The sequence below is a fragment of the Oratosquilla oratoria genome, chromosome 23 (genome assembly GCF_046742065.1).
Source record: "Oratosquilla oratoria isolate Oo_2021 chromosome 23, ASM4674206v1, whole genome shotgun sequence".
Classification (NCBI taxonomy): Eukaryota; Metazoa; Arthropoda; class Malacostraca; order Stomatopoda; family Squillidae; genus Oratosquilla; species Oratosquilla oratoria.
The window spans coordinates 13726799-13734298 of record NC_134799.1 but is presented as its reverse complement, the minus strand read 5'-3'; the positions used below and the strand labels follow the sequence as shown (position 1 = coordinate 13734298).

The 7500-nt window shown below is 48.8% G+C and overlaps 1 protein-coding gene across 1 annotated transcript in view; it reads left to right on the top strand.

Annotated features, from left to right (window-relative positions):
• Positions 1-7500, top strand: part of LOC143037673 (E3 ubiquitin-protein ligase Rnf220-like) — a 419096-nt gene that overhangs the window by 367869 nt on the left and 43727 nt on the right. The gene's annotated exons all lie outside the window — the stretch shown is intronic.

Here is a 7500-nt window from a genome sequence, read left to right as displayed (position 1 = left end):
CTCTCTCTCTCTCTCTCTCTCTCTCTCTCTCTCTCTCTCTCTCTTCTCTGTTACCGTCTCCTCATGGTCGCTTCTGGTTCCCTCTCTTTTTCCTCACCCTGTCGGATCAGTCCTGCCACTGTACCTCTCTCTCTCTCTCTCTCTCTCTCTCTCTCTCTCTCTCTCTCTCTCTCTCTCTCGACCAGTGATGCCTGGAAGAGGGGGAGTAGGAGAAGCAGGAGGAGGAGAAGGAGGGGGGGAAGGAGGTGGGCCGTGTCCTTTGATGTCGGGGGAGGGGGAGGGGGAGGGGGGAGCGGAACTAACGCACTTGCCGCCACCAGATTGCCCTCCGGACTTCGTTCCTTTCTCGACGCCTTTGTGAGGCGCCGGACAGCGGACCGCTCCGTCCGTCCGGGCCGGTCCAAACGCGGCGACGGCGACGGCGACGGCGGGAGGTTCTGTTGGTGAACCCAGATGAAGTCTTCCAGTTCTTGGATTTTTTTTTTCTTCTTCTTCCTTCTTACTTCTTCTTCTTCTTACTTCTTCTTCTTCTTCTTCTTCTTCTTCTTCTTCTTCTTCTTCTTCTTCTTCTTCTTCTTCTTCTTCTTCTTCGGCGAAAGTGTTCCTCAAGACTCTTTGGCAGAAGCTTCGCAATACGAAGCCACTTCGAGTAGTCTTCGGTTTAGGTCTTCTCAAGTAGCGTGGGTCCTCCTTGGCTTTTCGAGTGTCGTCTTCGTTCTTCAGCGACTTCGGACGACTTCGAGGGAGGAGCAGGTTCTGAGTGACAGAGAGGAACTCGAGGATGAGTGTGTGTGGCCGGACAGCGGAATGGTCAGCTGGGACAAGAGAGAAAAAAAAAAGTCGTGGAATTAGACGAATAGATGAAGAGGCGAAGGTACAAAATCAGAGTTGAGGGTCGGGTCGAGACCAAGAACCAGAAGGACACCGACATTAAACCATGACTGAAGGAGGAGGTATCATAAAGGCGATGGCAGAGGGAAGGTAGATGGCGGAGTGGGAGAAGAATTAAAGGAGGCAGATGATAGAGGGTAATATAGTGAAAGGAGGAGGTAGGAGGGAGGGCGGGCGGGAAGATGAAAGTGAAGAGGGAGAGGAGGGAAGAGGAATGGGAGGAAGGAGGAGGCAGGAGGGAGGGAGGGAGGGAGGGTACGAGGAAGATGAAAGTAAAGGAGGGAGGAGATGGAGGGTAATATAGTGAAAGGAGGAGGTAGGAGGGAGGGCGGGCGGGAAGATGAAAGTGAGGAGGGAAGAGGAATGGGAAGAATGAGGAGGCAGGAGAGAGAGGGGGAAGGAGGGAGGGTAGGAGGAAGATGAAAGGAGGAGGTAGGAGGGAGAGCGGGCGAGAAAATGAAAGTGAAGAGGAAGAGGAGGGAAAATGAGAGGAAGGAGAATGAGAGGAGGTAAGAGGAATGGGAAGAAGGAGGAGGCAGGAGAGAGGGAGGGAGGGAGGGTAGGAGGAAGATGAAAGGAGGAGGTAAAAGGGAGGGGAGGTGTATACAAACGGATTAGCGCATTCCTGAGCTTCAACATCAAACACGACTGACTCGAACATCGACCGAAGTCGTCGTCGTTGTCGTCGTCGTCGTCGTCGTCGTCATCGTCAGATCGCTGAGGACCTAAGACGGGTATGGAAGATCTGTGTGTGTGTGTGTGTGTGTGTGTGTGTGTGTGTGTGTGTGTGTGTGTGTGTGTGTGTGTGTGTGTGTGTGTGTGTGTGTGTGTGTGTGTGTGTGTGTGTGTGTGTGTGTGTGTGTGTGTGTGTGTGTGTGTGTGTGTGTGTGTGTGTGTGTGTGTGTGTGTGTGTGTGTGTGTGTGTGTGTGTGTGTGTGCGCGCGCGCGCGGAGATCACTGACGCCACAAAGAATGAGCGAAAGTTTCAGAGACGTTCGTTCGCGTCAAGGTACAGAAGACGTTGTCGATGTTGGTTTTCGTTCAATTTCCCATATTTCTTCGTTCCCCTGCGGTCTCGATTCTGTCTCTTTACTCTGTTTACATGAATCTGGCTGAGGTTCTTCAAGATGCTGGACAGAGTCTGAACAATAATTCTCAGATTTTATAATAGATCTTTCCAGGTCATGTGTCCATTTCATCATCGTCATCATCATCATCATCATCATCATCATCATCATCATCATCATCATCATCATCATCATCATCATCATCATCATCATCATCATCATCATCATCATCATCATCATCATCATCATCATCATCATCATCATCATCATCATCATCAACATCGTCATCATAATCTTCTTCTTCTTCTTCTTTTTCTTCTTCTTCCTCTACTTTTCTTCTTCTTTCTTCTTCCTCTTCTCTTCTTTTTCTTCTTCTTCTTCCTTCTCCTCTTCTTTTTCCTTCTCCTCCCTTTCCCCCTTTTCTTCTTTTTCCTCCTCCTGACATTCCTCCTCTTCCTTTTCCTTCTCTTCACCTTCCTCCTCCTCCTCCTTTTCTCTTCTCCTCCCCTTCCTCCTCCTCCCCTTCCTCCTCTTCCTTTTTCTCCTCCCCTTCGTCCTCCTCTTCCTTTACCTCCTCCTCCCCTTCCTCCTCTTCATTTTCCTCCTCCCCCTTCCTCCTTTTCTTCCTCCTGCAACAGTCGATCTCGTTATGGTGATCTGAAGTTCCTTCTTCGAAGAATACGTTCTCCACGAACTCGAACGTTTCTCTCACGAAGTTCCGCATATGGCAGAACGCGTATATAAGGCGTTATCACACTGGTCTAATTTTCCTCCAACCTCCGATTTATCGGCAATACCTCCCACCTTCAGCACTTTTTCCGGCGTAAAATAGCTTTGGTGAATTATTTTCTTTTCTTGATAATTTACGTGTAATGTCATTTTATATGCTGGAGGGGAAATTATTTTCCTCCAGCAAATCTGCTCCGACTGTCGGAGGTAAAATAGCCCAGTGTAATAACTCCTTTACCAGGTGGACAAGGTTCAGAAAAGAAGAAGAAGAAGAACAGAAAAAGAAAGAAAAGAAGTTCGAAGCTCGAATAAAGCGGTTAGGGTCAAAGGAGTTATAATTTCAGTGAACAGCAACCCATAAAGAGGAATACTGTCATCGTTACTGTCCGCGCCACTGCCACCGGACTTCAGCAGCCCCCAGGTGCCGCTCGAGCGAGCTGGGCCGCCACCACAGCCACCACCTGGATCTCGAACCGTGAAATCTCGGTCACATTGACTCCCGGCGACACGGCGCGTCGCGTCGGTCAAGCAGCACTGACCTGACGTCACTGGTCGAGACATGACGTCACTGTTCGAGGCGACATGATGTCACTGGTCGAGGCGACAGGACGTCACTGATCGAGGTGACATGATGTCACTCTTCGAGTCGATATGACGTCACTCGTCAAGCCGGCCTGACGTCACTGGTTGAGCCGGCATGACGTCACTGATCGAGCAGACATGACGTCACCATTCGAGGCGACATGACGTCACTGGTCGAGCCGGCCTGACGTCACTGATCGAGCAGACATGACGTCACTAGTCGAGTCGATATGACGTCACTGTTCAACCCATGACGTCACTCGTCCAGCCGACATGACGTCACTCGTCCAGCCGACATGACATCGAGCCGGCCTGACGTCACTGGGATTTATCTGTCACTGGTGATGCCAACCTGACGTCACTGTCGCCCCACTTTGACATCACTGGTCAAGGTAGGGAGTAAGAAGAACAAGAAAAACAAGAAGAACAAGAACAAGAAGAACATGAACAGCGGCAGCAGCGAGCCGAGTGGCAGATCCTGAGTTGTGGCGCGAAGGATTGCCCACTCGAGGCGGGTCATCTACGAGGACCGTCGCTCCTTTTCCTCCATTCGCTATGCCCCCCTCCCCCCTCTTCCCCCTCTCCCCTCCCCTCTTCTGTATAGAGGGACACAGTGAGAGAAGGACGAAGAGGAAGAGGAGAAGAAAGAAGACCAGGAGAGAGGTCCGAGAGGGTTGGGGGAGAGAGGAGGCGATGGTAGGCGTCAGAATGGGTTCCGGTCCTTACTGAGGAGATCCCAGGGAAGTATAGTAGGCAAGTAGGCAGGTAGGTAGCCGGGGTCCTGGTGGGCGTGAAGGAAGGAGTACTAATGAGGTGGATGAAGGCGTGGCAGCTAGAGAGGATCTGTCACAGAGTCCTCGGACATGGTTAAGGATACAAAGTGGTCGTTGCTCCACAGGGGAGATTCAAAGACTGACTGACTGACTGGCTGACTGACTGGGACATGGTTAGGGATACAAAGTGGTCGTTGCTCCACAGGGAAGACCATAAAGACTGACTGACTAATTGGCTGACTGACTGGGACGTGGTTAAGAACACAAAGCGATCCTCGCTTCACAGGGTCGACCCAAAAGACTGACTGACTGACTGACTGACTGACTGACTGACTGTGACATGGTTAAGAACACAAAATGGTCCTTGCTTCACAGGGAAGACCCAAAAGCCTGACTAACTGACTGGCTGACTGACTGGGACATGATTAAGAACACAAAGCGGTCCTTGCTCCACAGGGAAGATCCAAAGACTGACTGACTGACTAACTGACTGACTGACTGACTGACTGACTGAGACGTGGTTAAGAATACAAAGCGGTCCTTGCTCTACAAGAAAGACCCAAAGACTGACTAACTGACTGACTGACTGACTGACTGACTGACTGACTGACTGACTGACTGACTGACTGACTGAATGACTGACTGAATGACTGACTGACTGGGACGTGGTTAAGAACACAAAGCGATCCTCGCTTCACAGAGTCGACCCAAAAGACTGACTGACTGACTGACTGACTGACTGGGACATGGTTAAGAACACAAAGCGGTCCTCGCTCCACAGGGACGACCCAAAGACTGACTGACTGGAAGTAAGAGAAGTCTTCAAGTTCTTCAAGAAGAAGAAGAAGAAGAAGAAGATCGACGCGGTTTCCGGGTGCAGACATCATAAGGTTCCCCCCACAAAGCTTCTCCTCTCGCAAGGTCCGACTTTGACGAAGATACTCTCGGGCACCATGACATGCACGGCCTTCGCCGGCGTGCACGCACGCGCGCGCGCACGCCGGCGTCCTGGAAGGAGACTTAAGCACTACTGAAAGGGTCTGACAGCGCTGGAGATTCCGTCTGAAGTGTGGAGAATGAAATGGAAACCTGAGAGAAGGCAGGATCTCTCGTGGGCAAAGCGGAGGCGAGAAAGAGAGCTCAGGACATTACCTCAGTCGAGTCTCTGCGGCAATGCTCAGTAACACATAATGATATGTAATCATGAATATACATACATGTGTGTGTGTGTGTGTGTGTGTGTGTGTGTGTGTGTGTGTGTGTGTGTGTGTGTGTGTGTGTGTGTGTGTGTGTGTGTGTGTGTGTGTGTGTGTGTGTGTGTGTGTACGTGTGTGTGTTCGTGTGTGCATGTGCGTTTGTTGCGTGTGTGTATTTACTTAAACGTACCTACCTAATTGTAGTGTACAAGAAAGGAGCAACGCTCGGGGGGTCCCGTATTTTACTCTCCAATTATCATACAGTAAATCAAAATTCATGTATGTTCCTAACTTGGGCTACATGACCTTTGTGTGTGTGTGTGTGTGTGTGTGTGTATGTGTGTGTGTGTGTGTGTGTGTGTGTGTGTGTGTGTGTGTGTGTGTGTGTGTGTGTGTGTGTGTGTGTGTGTGTGTGTGTGTGTGTGTGTGTGTGTGTGTTTGCGCGCGGTCAAGCCTGACCGTTTCTGAACGTGTTTGTGAGTTTGAGCAATATAAAAGTACTAAGAGAGTGAGACTGATAGGGAGGGGGAAGGGGGAGGGGGAAGGGGGGAGGAGGGGGGAAAGGGGGGAGGAGGGGTAGGGAGGGAGGGGGAGGTGGGAAGAGGTCCATTGATGCGGCGTTTGATCCCATTGGTCACGGTAGAGTCAATGGCGAACCGCTCTGGTCCTTCAGACGGGACCGGATCCCGTAGGATCGGACCGCGCCCATCCCGGGGACCAACCGCCTGTCCGTGGGGTCGCACTCGGAACCGAGGTTGATTCCTGGGGGAGTCCGCTGTACACTCGAAGTCTCAAGTATCGCATTGGATTAGAATTAAAAAAGAAAAAATATTAATATGATTATACATTAGTGTTGTAATTAATTGCAACCTAACTCTTGATAAACCTGGACGGGATTTGCATCTTCTGGATGTCGTCAGGCGATTTTATTCAACTCGGGGAGTTGATCATCTCTCTCTCTCTCTCTCTCTCTCTCTCTCTCTTTTCTCTTTATCTTCCTCTGCGTTTTTACCCATCACACATCAGAATGGGGGGAAGAAAAGATTTGTATTTACCTCAATAATATTGTTTTGGAGTAATCAGTGTGAGTGTGTCATATATGTCGCCTCTCCTTCCCCCCACCCATCCCCTCCTTTCCCCCCCTCCTTCGTTCCCCATCCTCACCACCCTCTCCTTTCCTCCTCCTCCCCACCCCCTCCTTCCCCCTCCTCCCCTATCCTCTCACCTCCTCCTTCCCCCTCCTCCCCTATCCTCTCCCCTCCTCCTTCCCCCTCCTTTCCCCCCATGCTCTCGATACCCCCCCCGTACGCTGCTCCTCTTCCCTTACCTCCCCATGAAATTAACTTTCCCCCAACCCCTCTCATCATCTCCCCCCTCCCCACCCTCCTCATCATCTCCCCACTCCCCACCCCATCATCATTTTCACCCCTCCCCACCCTCGTCACCGTCACCCCACCCCACACCCCAACCTCATTTTCACCCCATCATAATTTTCACCAACACTTAATCATCATTCCCCCCCTCTCCCCATTCCCCATCCCCGCTCTTGTACCTCGTGTTAGTGGAGTTCCTGTCTTTTTTAATTTCTATTTTATTTTATTTTATTATTATTATTATTATCATTATGATTATCATTATTATTATTGTTGTTGTTGTTGTTGTTGTTGTTGTTGTTGTTTATTTATTATTATTATTATTATTATTATTATTATTATTATTATTATTATTATTATTATTATTATTATTATTATTATTATTATTATTATTATTATTATTATTATTATTATTATTATTATTATTATTATTATTACTATTATTATTATTATTATTATTATTATTATTTCATTTTATTTATTTTACTTATTTCATTTTTTTATTTATTCAGTTTTTGTTCCTTTGGTCTGGAACCTGATGGGGTCGAGACCGACCGAGACCCCAAAATCTCCTTCAGGAAGATTCACTCCGACGGGGGGGAGGCGTCGGAAGGGTTCTTGTGAAGTAGTAGTGGTAGTAGTAGTAGTAGTAGAAGCAGTAGCAGAAACAGAAGTAGTAGTAGTAGAAGCAGCAGCAGCAGGAGCAGCAGTAGTAGTAGTAGTAGTAGTAGTAGTAGTAGTAGTAGTAGTAGTAGTAGTAGTAGTAGTAGTAGTAGTAGTAGTAGTAGTAGTAGTAGTAGTAGTAGTAGTAGTAGTAGTAGTAGTAGTAGTAGTAGTAGTAGTAGTAGTAGTAATTGACAGTAGTGGGAATTGCAGTGGTACGAAGGCA